The sequence below is a fragment of the Oncorhynchus clarkii genome, chromosome 16, assembly GCF_045791955.1.
Source record: "Oncorhynchus clarkii lewisi isolate Uvic-CL-2024 chromosome 16, UVic_Ocla_1.0, whole genome shotgun sequence".
In the NCBI taxonomy this organism is placed as follows: Eukaryota; Metazoa; Chordata; class Actinopteri; order Salmoniformes; family Salmonidae; genus Oncorhynchus; species Oncorhynchus clarkii.
The window spans coordinates 55,175,750-55,191,152 of NC_092162.1; positions in this window are offsets into that span (position 1 = coordinate 55,175,750).

Genomic DNA, 15,403 nt, shown 5'->3' on the forward strand with positions numbered 1-15,403 from the left:
CTGCACTGAAAGTAAAGGGGGCTGAATAATTTTGCACGCCCAATTTTTCAGTTTTTGATTTGTTAAAAAAGTTTGAAATATCCAATAAATGTCGTTCCACTTCATGATTGTGTCCCACTTGTTGTTGATTCTTCACAAAAAAATACAGTTTTATATCTTTATGTTTGAAGCCTGAAATGTGGCAAAAGGTTGCAAAGTTCAAGGGGGCCGAATACTTTCGCAAGGCACTGTATATCATTACATTTGCGTAGTGGCATAGAGCAGTAGACTGCCCTACAAAGCAAAAGAGCAGTAAATGCACATTTGGTCAAACATTTGTTAATTACATTTTTGATACATTAGATACATGCTTTGTCATGTGGACAAATATCTTTCCTCCATGCGTTGTGTTATGGATCAAATGTGAAGTCATGTTTTCAGTAACTGCAAAAAGTTACAGTGAAACCAAGGAGCAGTCACTGCCATCCCTCACGTCAGTTACTGCCTTTTACGTTGGTTTCACAAAGTTTTGGACTGCAGTGTCTATGGGTTACCTTAGTCCTATTGACTGTTCTTTGCTGATACAATTCTCAAATATGAAACTGACAGCCACGTACAAAAATATTTATGATCATAAGTTTGTGTAAAAGAAAATCATCATGGAAACATTTTCCAGTGGGTGTACCAAGCAAGAAGGCAGGAAATTAAAGTCCTAAAAATGCTTTCCAGTTTCACTGACTCACCCAATGATGCGCCGCTTACTCGCTGGTGATGGCCGATGCGCTCGTGCCAAAAGCCTCTCTCTTTTGTTTTACTTTGTAAAACAATTAGCCTACTTGGAAGTTGATCAAATATTTTAGTAGCCTACAGCAGTAAGATTAGAGTCTTCTCTTTTCAGCAGGATCTACAGTGGGCTCCAAAATTACTGGCACCCCTGACTGGCAATGCACAAACAATACTTTAAAAAAATAGAAACAATATAATTATAGAGATAAACTCAAAATACCAACATGTGAAAAATAGTGTAATTTATTAATGTTTCAATGGAACCCATCAAAATAATTTATTGATTTAATTAAAAATCAATGTCAACCAAGTCAAGGTTTCACAATTAATGGTACCCTTAAATATTATTGTAAATAACATCTACCAAAATTAAACCAGGAATTATAATCCACTTATTTAAGTTTATCTAAGTGTTAAGGAACTATTTTGAGCCATTACATAACTTCCTTTTTCACTAGGGTATAAAAATGAGGTAACATGCATGCAATATCCCTTTGTCATCCAACACCATGAAGAAAAGAAAAGAACTGGCAGTTCAAAAGGGACAGATGGTCATAGACCTTCATAAATATGGTAATGGCTACAAGAAGATCCACAAACGATTGAATATATGACTGAGCACTGTCAGGGCAATTATTTAAAAATTCAAAAGATATGGAACAGTTGAAATCCTCACGGGTAGAGGACGCAAATGCATGTTGCCCCCCAGGATAGGGAGGAGGATCGTGAGAGAAGCAACACAATTCCCAAGAATCACTGTGAAAGAATTGCAGGCCTTGGTGGCATCTCAGGGTCACCAGGTTTCAAAAAGCACCATCAGACGCCACCTCCACAACCACAGGCTCTTTGGAAGGGTTGCCAGAAGAAAGACCTTAATGACCCCAAGACACAGACGCAAGCGCTTGGAGTTTGCCAAGCGTAATTTAAATTATGATTGGAAGAAGGTGCTCTGGTCAGATGAGACCAAAATTGAACGTTTTGGTCAGATACAGCATCGGCATGTTTGGCGTCGAAACAGAGATGCATATAAGGAAAGGCACCTCATACCCATGGTGATATATGGTGGTGGGTCAGTGATGTTTTGGGCTGTTTTAATTCCAGAGTTCCAGAGGCACTGGTTAAGATTGATGGCATAATGAATTCCACCAAGTATCAGGAAATTTTGGCTGACAATCTGGTGGCCTCTGCCAGACAGCTGGGACTTGGCCGTATGTGGACTTTCCAACAAGACAATGACCCAAAACAGACCTCAAGATCCGCACAGAAATGGTTCTGTGACAACAAAATCAATGTTCTGCCGTGGCCATCTCAGTCGCCGGAGCTCAATCCAATTGAAAACCTGTGGGCTGAGTTGAAGAGGGCAGTTGATAAGCGCAAACCCAAGAATGTGAAGGACCTTGAAAGGATCTGGAGGAATGGTCCAAAATCCCTCCAAATGTGTTCCTTAACCTTGTCAAACATTACAGGAAAAGACCATGCTGTCACATCCTGACCTTAGTGCCTTTTTTATGTCTCTATTTTAGTTTGGTCAGGGCGTGAATTGGGGTGGGCATTCTATGTGTTGTTCTATGTTTTTGTATTTCTGTGTGTGGTCTGGTATGGTTCCCAATCAGAGGCAGCTGTTTATCAATGTCTCTGATTGAGAACCATACTTAGGCAGCCTGTTTTCCCACTATGGGTTGTGGGTAGTTGTTTTCTGTTTTGTGTTGCTGCACCTTACAGGACTGTTTCGTTTCCGTTTCACTCTCTTTGTTATTTTGTTTAGTGTTTCTTGTTCCAAATAAATATAACATGAACACTTACCACGCTGCGCATTGGTCCGAACCTTCATACTCCTCGTCAGAAGAGGAGGAAAACCGTTGCACATGCTGTTATCCCTGCCAGAGGTGGTGGCACTAAGTACTAAACGAGGAGTGCCAATAATTATGAAACCTTGATTTTGGTGAAATGTATTTTGTATTAAATAGTTGTATGATTTTGGTGAGTTCCATTGAAACATTAATAAAGTACAGTATTTCTCACATGTTGGTATTTTGAGTTTCTCTATAATTATATGGTTTATATTTTTTTAAGTATTGTTTGTGCATTACCAATCAGGGGTGCCAGTAATTTTGGAGCCCACTGTATTTGCTTTTCAACCTGTTTTCCAGCTATTTATTTTGAAGTATTGTGAAAAGGCCTCTTTTGTCTGCATGCTGTTTGTTCACTGACAGATTTGTAACGTGTTCCTGACTGTAGGCTATGCCTTGTTACTGGACTACACTCCTAGACAGCTAGGCATTTTTTTTAAAGAAGCTGTTGATCCTCTGTAACTAATTGTATGCTTTTTCGTGGTGTACTAGGCTATTCTGAATTATTTCATTTATTTCTGAATAGACAGCAGTAACACTATAACTTTGGCAAATGTATTTCAATTTATCAGGGGGGCTGCAGCTCCTCCAGGATAAGAGGCAAGACCAATATTTATACCAAGATATTGGTCCCAAGATCCAGACCCAGTGAGTTGAGATCATGACAAGTTAAAACTTGAATTAATGTGGTGATCTCAAGACCAAGACCGCTAGATCAACAGTCCATGGGCCCTTTCTTGAATTGTAAGAAACACAAGTAAACGTGAGTACAGTACAGTACAGTAGAGCACAGTAAAGTAGAATACAGTAGATTACTGTAGAGTAGGGTAAAGTACAGTATAGTATAGTAGAGCACAGTACAGTAGAGTACAGTAGATTAGGGTACAGTATAGTAGAGCACAGTACAGTAGTGTACAGTAGAGTAGAGCACAGTACAGTAGAGTACAGTACAGTAGAGTACAGTACAATACATTACGGTACAGTACAGTACATTATAGCACATTATAGATGTCTATGTTTTGGCCAAGTAGATGTCAATGTTTGTGTTCTTGGAGGTTTGGAGCCTCCCTGCTGGCTATGCATCTCAATACTCTTTTTCGTGAAGTGTGCTCTTGTCCGCTACCCACATGGTGGTTCTCGGTAGCTCAGTTGGTAGAGCATGTGGAATGCAACTTTAAAATGGAGATAGCCTCAATGGCGCTGCCCGTGCTTTCACAGATGCCATAATGGCACAGATTCAAAGATGAGATCTCTGTATATCTCTATGGTGTCAATTGTTTCGGTTGTGACCGTTTCGGTTTGGACAATTTTATAATTATTTTGGACAGGTACACAGGCAAAGAATCCCCATAGCTAACATATGGCTGGCTATTTTTCATTTGGACATACAGTATGTACATCCCAGCAAACATTCCCAGTGGGTCAGAAGTTTACATACACTCAATTAGTATTTGGTAGCATTGCTTTTAAATTGTTGAACCTTTTTAAGATAGGGGGCAGCATTTTCACTTTTGGATGAATAGTGTGCCCAGACTGAACTGCCTCCTACTCTGTCCCAGATGCTAATATATGCATAGTATTATTAGTATTGGATAGAAAACACTCTGAAGTTTCTTAAACTGTTTGAATCATGTCTGTGAGTATAACATAACTCATATGGCAGGCAAAAACCTGAGAAGAAATCCAAACAGGAAGTGAGAAATCGATATTCAAAAGAGTGCCTATTGAAATCCCAGTGAGATATGAATGAGGATGCACTTCCTAGGGCTTCCACTAGATGTCACCGTCTTTAGAAACTGGTTTGAGGATTCTACTATAAAGGAGGGGCTCATAATAGCTCTTTGAGTGAGTGGTCTGGCAGAGAGCCTTGGTCTCATGTTCTCCGGTTGGAACCTTATTGATGATTTATGTTAAAAACATCCTAAAGATTGATTGCATACATCATTTGACCGTTTTTACGGACTGTAACGGAACTTTTCGAGTTTTTGTCTGGAGGAAGTGTTCACGCCTCATGAAGATGGATTACTGGGCTGAACACGCTAACAACAAGTGGCTAAATGATGGGCTTTATGGAACTTTATGGAACAAATCAGTCATTTATTGTCGAACTGGGATTCCTGGGAGTGCCTTCTGATGAAGATCATCAAAGGTAAGTGAATATTTAGTGTTTTTTCTAGCTTCTGTTGACACCAAAATGGCGGATATTCCTCTGGCTGTTTTGGGTTCTGAGCACCGTTCTCAGATTATGCTTTTTCTGTAAAGTTTTTTTGAAATCTGACACATCGGTTGAATAGAGGATAAGTCTATATTTAATTCTGTGAATAACTATAATAATAATATAGGATTGAGGTCAGGGCTTTGTGATGGCCACTCCTATACCTTGACTTTGTTGTCCTTAAGCCATGTTGCCACAACTTTGGAAGTATGCTTGGGGTCATTGTCCATTTGGAAGACCCATTTGCGACCAAAGCTTTACTTCCTGACTGATGTCTTGAGATTTTGCTTCAATATATCCACATAATTTTCTTTCCTCATGGTGCCAACTATTTTGTGAACTGCACCAGTCCCTCCTGCAGCAAAGCACCCCCACAACATGATGCTGCCACCCCTGTGCTTCACGGTTGGGATGGTGTTCTTCGGCTTGCAAGTGTCATGACGTTGCCCTCTTTGGACGCCGCGAGCACCATCTCTCTCTGTCTCCTACAACCAGGCTGCTGTGGTCAGAGAGGTCATAAATTCCTGGAGGAGATTATCTCCTCATGGCCACAGTATATAGAGAGAGTGAGTTTCATAGAACAAAGGAATTTCTTCCACCTCACAGAACTGGAGAACCGAACGACATTTATGTTCTGGGGAAGGTATAAAAGATCGGTGAAGAATCCAGCTACGAACTGGTCCGTTTGGTACAATTTTGTGAAACTAATGGGAGACAATACGGCCACATTACCATAACACTGTTTATACAATAGCCTCAGTTATGAGGTTTACATCTAATTGTTGTATAAGATGAATGAGTGAGGATGATACTGTTTGTGAAATTGTGTAATGTGATTTTGGACTGTTTAATGAAGGAAACTCCAATTCCCTTTGGAGTTTAACTAAATCAGAGGACCGCCCATGAGCACAGTTATGGTCTGCCGTCATGGGACAGGCCCTTTTCTGCTCTTCCGAATAAAACCCCCACCCGGGTTTTCTATCACCAGACCAGCTTACCTCGATAACGAGAGTGGAGACCGAGAGGAGACCGAGCTTACCTCAATTACGAGATGGCTAAAGGTTGCAGACCAGCTTACCACAAGATGGCCAAGGTTTGAGAAGAGACCATAAACCTGAGTATAAGCTAAGGTTTGAGTAGAGGGTTGAATCTTTTAACCCCTTTCCGCTAGCGGAACCCCTCGCCAACAGCCAATGAAATTGCAGGGCACCAAATACAAATCAACAGAAATTCTAACCACGACAGAGAGAGAGTGCGGACAAATTCCAACAGAAACAAACTTTTCAACAGAGATCCCAACGACACCCTGAGCGTAAATATATATATTGATTGCAATTATTCCCGAATGAGTGAGCGTTCATGGGCAAAGGATTTGCATTTTCAATTGTTATAATTATCGCTCTGTTTAACAACCCGACATGCCGGTTTAGACCACTAGGGCACATCCCCCTATCATTTCGTTATAACCATATTGTGTTATGCATTTCTGTGAGTACTGAATTAGCAAATAAATGATTTTAAGACAGCTGATGTATGGATGACTCATAGTGAATACAGATAACCAACAATTTACGACGTTTGGAATGAGACTAACGTGAGGTAAATAATAATTCACTAATTCAAAGACTAATTGATCAGATATTAAAATATCTGAAAGTTATATTAGGAAAATTATAACTTTGTAATCTGAATATTTTCCTTGGTGGCCCGACTTCCTAGTTCATTACAGTTACATGATTAATCAGTTTAATCGCATAATAATAATTACAGAGAGTTATTTGATAAATAAGTATTCTGTTTAATGATGCCAAAGAGACGATACAAGCCTCCCCTTTTTCCTCCAAACATAATGATGGCCAAACAGTTCTATTTTTGTTTCACATTTTTGTTTAAGCCTTTCAGGTTATGTCAATATGGGACACGTTTTACTGTGGATATAGATACTTTTGTACCTGTTTCCTCCAGCATCTTCACAAGGTCCTTTGCTGTTGTTCTGGGATAGATTTGCACTTTTCGCACTAAAGTACGTTCATCTCTAGGAGACAGAATGCATCTCCTTCCTGAGCGGTATGACTGCAACGTGGTCCCATGGTGTTTATACTTCCGTGTTGAATGTGGTTCCTTCAGGCGTTTGGAAATTGCTCCCAAGGATGAACCAGACTTGTGGAGGTCTACAATTTCTTTTCTGAGGTCTTGGCCTTGAAATACATCCACAGGTACACCTCCAATTGCCTCACATGATGTAAATTAGCCTATCAGAAGCTTCTAAAGCCATGACATAATATTCAGGAATTTTCCAAGCTGTTTAAAGGCAGAGCCAACTTAGTGTATGTAAACCTCAGACCCAAAACTATGGTTTGTTAACAATAATTTTGTGGAGTGGTTGAAAAACAAGTTTTAATGACACCTACCTAAGTGTATGCAAACTTCTGACTTCAACAGTAGGTGTATGAACAATTGCTTTGTACAATATTAATTCAACAATATGTTTGCCTTGGATTGAATTAGAACATATCATGATGTAAATTAATTTTGTTTTGGGTGGGAGTTAGATTTGCACCACTTCTGTAGAATCACCCATATATGGAGAAAACGAACCAAACAGTACACATACATGCGTCTCAGGAGTGAGACTGATCTAAACAAACACATGCAGCTGGCCACCTCCCTGTTGTGTGTGTTGTGTATGTTTGCTTGTGTGTGTAAATATTCACTGTGCCAGATGCACAGCTTGTTGGAGCCCAGCTGCACAGACATGATCAAAATGATCAAACACGCACAGACACAGACACATGCACACGCACACACGCACGCACACACACACACACACACACACACACACACACACACACACACACACACACACACACACACACACACACACACACACACACACCAAATGGATTTGTTGCGGATATAAATAATTGTTGCGGATAAAAAAATCAGTGTGTGATAACGTAATGCACACAAAGTGTACTTTTTTGCGTACGTTTTCATGTACCAAATAAAATTCTAAAGTTAAATGTGTTTCCAACGCATTTTCAACTCTACCGATAGTTTTGTGACAAAAACTGTTGAGTTAAATAGCAAATGTGCCTACTCTGGTCTTGGCACATGTGCACTAGCCAACAGCTCACAGACACAGTGTGGGTAGGCTAGTCTACATGATGAGATTATTATGGATAAGAGCGAGAAAAATATTATTTGCCAAACGGCAGTCAAGCATCGATAATCAAGTCACCAGAATCAGACCCTTGACATGTATTAGAAAGGAGCATCAAGATCACTGTGCACTTATTGGAAAGGAGCATCGAGTTCACCGTGCACTTTCACCACCCTGTGAAGTTAATCATAAATTATTTCATCTGTAGCCTAATAAACTGCATGATTTCCTGAGTCGTAGTGGGAGGACTTCACACCATATCATCACATGATTCAGTTTACTTCGATATGATGGTTATTATATCAATATTTGTGCTAAAGGTGTTTTCACTGCCATTTCTCGCATAATTAATTTTACCGACACAAAAAGATCCTACCATGTCTAACGAACAATGCAAATAGTCAGGGTAGCCATTTGATTAGCTGTTCAGGAGTCTCATGGCTTGGGGATAAAAGCTGATAAGAAGCCTTTTGGACCTAGTCTTGGCGGTCCGGTACCGCTTGCCATGTGGTAGCAGAAAGAACAATCTATGACTGTGGTGGCTGGAGTCTTCGGCAATTTTTAGGGCCTTCCCCTGACATAGAGGAAGGCCCTATAGAGGTCCTGGATGGCAGGAAGCTTGGCCCCAGTGATATACTGGGCCATACGCACTACCCTCTGTAGTGCCTTGCGATCAGAGGCCGAGCAGTTGCCAAACCAGGCGGTGATGCAACCAGTCAGGTTGCTCTCGATGGTGCAGCTTTAGGACTTTTTGAGGATCTGAGGACCCATGCCAAATAATTTCAGTGTCCTGAGGGAGAATAAGCGTTGTCTTGCCCTCTTTACGACTGTTTTGGTGTGTTTGGACCATGATAGTTCGTTGGTGATGTGGACACCAAGGAACTTGAACCTCTCAACCTGCTCCACTGCAGCCCCATCTATGATAATCTCCTTTGTCTTGATCACATTGAGGGAGAGGTTGTTATCCTGGCACCACACTGCCAGGTCTCTGACCTCCTCCCTATAGGCTGTCTCATCGTTGTCGGTTATCAGGCCTACCACTGTTGTGAAGTCGGCAAACTTAATGATGGTGTTGGAGTCGTGCTTGGCCATGCAGTCATGGGTGAACAGGGAGTACAGGAGCGGACTGAGCATGCACCTCTGAGGGGCCCCTGTGTTGAGGATCAGCGTGGCAGATGTGTTGTTGCATACCCTTACCACCTGGTGGTGGCCCGTCAGGAAGTCCAGGATCCAGTTGCAGAGGGAGGTGTTTAGTCCCAGGGATCTTAGCTTAGTGATGAGCTTTGAGGGCACTGTGGTGTTGAACGCTGAGCTGTAGTCAATGAATAGCATTCTCACATAGGTGTTCCTTTTGTCCAGGTGTAAAAGGGCAGTGTTGAGTGCAATAGAGATTGCATCATCTGTGGATCTGTTGGGGTGACATACAAAACGAAGTGGGTCTAAGATTTCTGGGATAATGGTGTTGATGTGAGCCATGACCAGCCTTTCAAAGCACTTCATGGCTACAGACGTGAGTGCTACAGTTCGGTAGTCATTTAGGCAGGTTTACCTTAGTGTTCTTGGGCCCAGGCACCATGGTGGTCTGCTTGAAAAATGTTGGTATTACAGACTCGGTCAGGGACAGGTTGAACATGTCAGTGAAGATTCTTGCCAGTTGGTCAGCGCATGCTCGGAGTCCTGGCAATCCGTCTGGCCCTGCGGCCTTGTGAATGTTGAAATGTTTAAAACTGTGGATGGAAATGTGGTTAGTGTCTGATATAGATGCGTAAATCAAGTGCTTTTGTCCCCCCAATATTCACTTTGATTTTCGTTGTGTCTTCAAAGTAAGTAGGTGGAAGAATCCCAGCTGTCGAAGAATCCACTACATCTGCTCCTCTTCCTCACTGGTTTGTTTGAGTGACACTTCATAGTCAGTGAGGTGTTTGTCAGAATTCTCCTCAAAGAGCTGTGGGCCAACGTTCAGACTAGACACCATCAACACAACAACAGCTGTCCTACATGGATCCAGGTGGACCACAATGAATGTCTGCTAACATTGTGTTTCTGCAACCAGGCTCATGCAGCTCTGGAGTATCTGTGTCCTAGATTCAGAGCACTGCCATGCTCCCTCCCTCCTCCTCTTCCTCCCCCTCTCTTCCTCTCCTCCCTCACTTCCCTCACTTCTGACCATCTTTCAGTCCCTCCCCTTGTCTCTTCACACCCTCATCCCTTTTCCTTTAGTCTGGTTGGTTAAATATTCCATACCTCTCTCCTTCTCCCTCCTCCCAGTTACTCTATCCCACCTTTCTGTTGTCCTCTCCTTCTCTCCTCCCTCATTGTCTCACTCTCTCCGATTGGCTTGGACATTGACACTGATTCACCACATCCTCCTCCCCACTGCACAATGGAGCCTGAATCAGCACTATCGCTGCGTGTGTGTGTGTGTGTGTGAGAGAGAGACAGAGGATAATTAAGAAGGAGGCTGAGAAAGACAGTGAGGGAGAGAGAGTAAGGGAGAGAGAGAGGGAGAGAGAGGGCAGTTGTCGGCTGCCAACAGTATCATAAGTCAGAGATTTATGGCAGAAACAGATTACAAATTCCGCACTTTGAGTCCACCAGCCTGTCTGTCTCCTGCTGCCAGAGTCGCCTCACCCCCACACATACAGTGCATTTGGAAATGATTCAGGCCCCTTAACTTTTTCCACATTTTGTTATGTTACAGCCTTATTCTGGAATTGATTAAATCAAACATTTTCCTAATCAATCTACACACAATACCCCATAAAAAAAGTGAACATTTTAGAAATGTTTGCAAATGTATTAAAAATAAAAAACGGAAATACCTTATTTACATAAGTATACAGACCCTTTGCTATGAGACTCGAAATCAAGCTCAGGTTCATACTGTTTCCAATGATTATCCTTGAGATTTGTCTACAACATGATTGGAGTCCACCTGTGGTAAATTCAATCGATTGGACATGATTTGGAAAGGCACACACCTGTCTATATAAGGTCCCAAAGTTTTTTTTTTTTGTTGTGATTTTTACCCCTTTTTTCTCCCCAATTTAGTGGTATCCAATTGTTGTAGTAGCTACTATCTTGTCTCATTGCTACAACTCCCGTACGGGCTCGGGAGAGACGAAGGCTGAATGTCATGCGTCCTCCGATACACAACCCAACCAGCCGTACTGCTTCTTAACACAGTGCGCATCCAACCCGGAAGCCAGCCGCACCAATGTGTCGGAGGCTACACCGTGCCCCTGGCAACCTTGGCTAGCGCGCACTGCGCCCGGCCCGCCACAGGAGTCGCTGGTGCGCGATGAGACAAGGAGATCCCTACCGACCAATCCCTCCCTAACCCGGACGACGCTAGGCCAATTGTGCGTCGCCCCACGGACCTCCCGGTCGCGGCCGGTTACGACAGAGCCCAGGGACTCTGATGGCACAGCTGGCGCTGCAGTACAGTGCCCTTAACCACTGCGCCACCCGGGAGGCCCTAGGTCCCAAAGTTGACAGTGCATGTCAGAGCAAAAACCAAGACATGAGGTCGAAGGAATTGTCAGTAGAGTTCTGAGACAGGGTTGTGTCGAGGCACAGATCTGGGGAAGGTTAGCAAAAAAAAATCTGCAGCATTGAAGATCCCCAAGAACACAGTGGCCTCCATCTTTCTAAATGGAAGAAGTTTGGAACCACCAAGACTTCCTAGAGCTGGCTGGCCGGTCAAACTCAGCGATCGGGGGATAAGGGCCTTGGTCAGGGAGTTGACCATAGAACCCAATGGTCACTCTGACAGAGCTCTAGAATTCCTCTGTGCAGATGGGAGAACCTTCCAGAAGGACAACAATCTCTGCAGCACTCCACCAATCAGGCCTTTATACTAGAGTGGCCAAACTTCAGCCACTCCTCGGTAAAATGCACATGACAGCCTGCTTGGAGTTTGCCAAAAGGCACCTAAAGACTCTCAGACCATGAGAAACAAGATTTTCTGGTCTGATGAAACCAAGATTGACCTCTTTGGCCTGAATGCCAAGCGTCATGTCTGGAGGAAACCTGGCACCATCCCTACAGTGAAGCATGGTGGTGACAGCATCATGCTGTGAGGATGTTTTTCAGCGGCAGGGACTGGAAGACTAGTCAGGATCGAGGCAAAGATGAACGGAGCAAAGTACAGAGAGATCAGACCGAGGCGAAGGTTCACCTTCCAACAGGAGAACAACCCTAAGGACACAGCCAAAACAACACAGGAGTGGCTTCGGGACAAGTCTCTGAATGTCCTTCAGTGGCCCAGCCAGAGTCCGGACTTGAACCCGATCGATCAAACATGTCTGGAGAGACCTGAAAATAGCTGTGCATCAATGCTCCCCATCCAATCTGACAGAGCTTGAGATCTGCAGAGAAGAATGGGAAAAACTCCCCAAATACAGGTTTGACAAGCTTGTAGCGTCATACCCAAGAAGACTCAATGTTGTAATCGCTACCAAAGGTGCTTCAACAAAGTACTGAGTAAAGGGTCTGCATGCTTATGTAAATGTTATATTTCTTATTTTTTAAATTAAATTAGCAAACATTTCTAAAAACCTGTTTTTGTTTTGTCATTTTGGGGTATTGTGTGTAGATTGATGAGGGAAAAAAACAATTTAATACATTTTAGAATAAGACTGTAACGCAACAAAACGTGGAAAAAGTCAAGGAGTCTGAATACTTTCCGAAGGCACTGTATACATGCAAACACACACGCACACACTCAGAGGAGAGGAGGCACTCTAAATCGAACACCCTTTCCACCATCTACCCTCTCCTTCCTTCACACCACCTCTTTCTCACCCTCTCCTTTAATCTGTCTGCCCTCACTGGCCCCTTTCCTCACTTTCTATCTCTTCTACTCTGTTCTTCCGCAGATGTTTCTTCCTCTCCCACTCTCTGTCCTTCATCATTATCCACCTGCTTTAGCTCATACTCTCCCTGTCTGGCCTCGTCTCTTTATCCTTCCTGCTCAGCTCTCCCACCAGCAGCCTTGGTGTCACCATCACAACTCTGGATACTGTGATAGTTCAATGGCATCTCCTGTAGCGCTGCAATTCTTGTATAAAATCCATAGGAGACAGATTCTGCCTTGCCAGATGGGGACAGAGGAGGGTCTTACTCAATAAATCACGCAGGCACGCATGCATGCAGGCATGCAAACACACAACATACACATGCGCACAAACAGAATTGACATAATTGATGCTCCAGCCCTGCTAATCTTTGGCTATTTATCTGCGAGTCTAGGATTACATGTGTTATTAAATACAGAATTCCAAATGAGCCTTGTTAAATAAGAAATGACTCCCCTTTAAATGAAGCTAATTTATATGGAAATTACACATAATACGCACAATTCAGAAAAAGATTGATCCTCATTGGATGATAGGGAGGAATTAGAGGAAAAGAGCATGAGAGTGATTACTCCTGTCTTTTTAGGGCTGTAATGTTCAGGCAGAAATTTTTTTGAGGTATACACAGGCATAAAGGCATGCAGACAGACACAAACACTCACACACACCAGGTTTGGGGGCCATGCTAAGAGCTGTTATACTTCAGCCTGGCGTGTTTGATGGAGAGTGTATGTGTGAACTGGTGTCCTCCTGACGACCCTGCAGAGCTCCAGTCTGATTGTCTGGTTCCCACTGATCCATCATGCTGTCTGATCACTGAGAAAATCCCCTTCACTCTGAAACAAAGCACCATACTGAGACGATTTAAAACTGAGGTAGAGGTGTGTTTCTGCTCTCTCTCCTTCCCACTCCTTCTTTCTCCTCTCTCTTTTCCCCTCCCTCTTTCCATTTCTGCCCTGCACAGATGTGTAGTGTTGGTTTAACTCTACTCAGATAGCCTCTATGTCTGTCTGAGAGTGTGTGTGCTTCTGTGTGTGTGTGCTTCTGCGTTTCTGTGGTTGACTGTGTGTGAGTGCGTATGCTACTGTGTGTATGTGGTTGACTGTGTATATGTCTCTCTCTCTTTGAGTGGTGATTTATTAATGCAGGTCTAGCTGCCTGCAGATACCCCCTCGCAGACTGCTTCGGCCTCTCAGGTGAGAAACTCATCATTGCCCTCTGGTGGGCTAAAGGGTGTAGAAGACATCCAGTCAATGGTAGAAGATGCTTATTGCAGTCCTGTTTTTTCACTTTGTCTTGAGGATTGTACCATTCTCCTCTTTTTTACTTTAAGACGGAAAGACTTTAAACATCTGAGGGAAATGAGGGAGGATTCTAGGAGAGGAAACAAGGATCTGAGGAAGCACACGCTTGTTTCACAAGTGCATCATCACACACCAACCTGTTGCCATTATACACACACTCACAAGCGTACACACACACTGAAGACTTCATATGGATCCACAATGAAAAATTGTTAAGCGCAAAGGACCCAAGCTAGTTAGCTTGAATAAATAAAACCAAATGTATTAATTGAAATACAGGCCATAATTCCTTAGTTGTGCTTAATTTTGAATGTGTCTCTCGTGTTCTGTGTTTGTGTGTTGCATCCACTCATACATATCCTGGCCCCAAACCCTCCAAATCAAAAGTTTAATCTGAGTTTAGTCAACAGCTTTATTTGTAAGTGCACATTCCAGAACAGAGCAACAACAGATCTGATAAAGGCTGGTGTTTCTTTAACTCTTCACTCAGTTGTTACAAATAGAGAGCTATAAGTCATGTACGCACATAAATGATTCCTGCAGCTGCCTTCTGTACATCCTCCCCACCCCAGAGCTATAGCTCCTTCTCCGCTAACTGCTGCAGTCCCTAACACGGCCACTAATTTCACTGCTGCTTGTTATGACCTGTGGGCATTTGTGGTGGTCTGCATCAGGCCCCATCACCAACCCTGCAACCCCTTCTACAGCCCCTCCTACTACTACACCACACAGCTTTACATGTGATTGCCCCCACAACTATAGGCCCAGCAACAGCTCCTACTGCTGCCCCTACAAATAATGGCACCACCTACTTAGTAATTTCTGCCAGGATCTCAAGGCAGTTGATGGCCATCATTCAGATGTCGAAGTCAGAGGTGGGAGACTGCTTAATTATGATCACCTTCCTGATGATAAGCTCCTTTGCCTTTCTCAACATTTTATTGGTATAGCACCCTCCTCCGTTTCCCTCCACCATCCTCTCTACCTTTTCTAGCAGCCCTTTCACCTGCTCTCGGTTGGCGAGATCTTGGTGAGGTCCTTGTTGTTGAAGACATGGTATCTGTTCTGGCACCTCTTCAGCAGAGCCTTGAGTGCCTTTGGGGACTCCTATGTATTCTTCTATCTGCATGCCATCCTGAATCTCCTTGTGGTGAAAAGAACCAACCCGTAGTTCTGCTCCGCTTTCTCCCTAAAAAATCGTAGTAATTTGCCCCACAACCATCTCATCTTCTTCAGTGAAGTGGCCG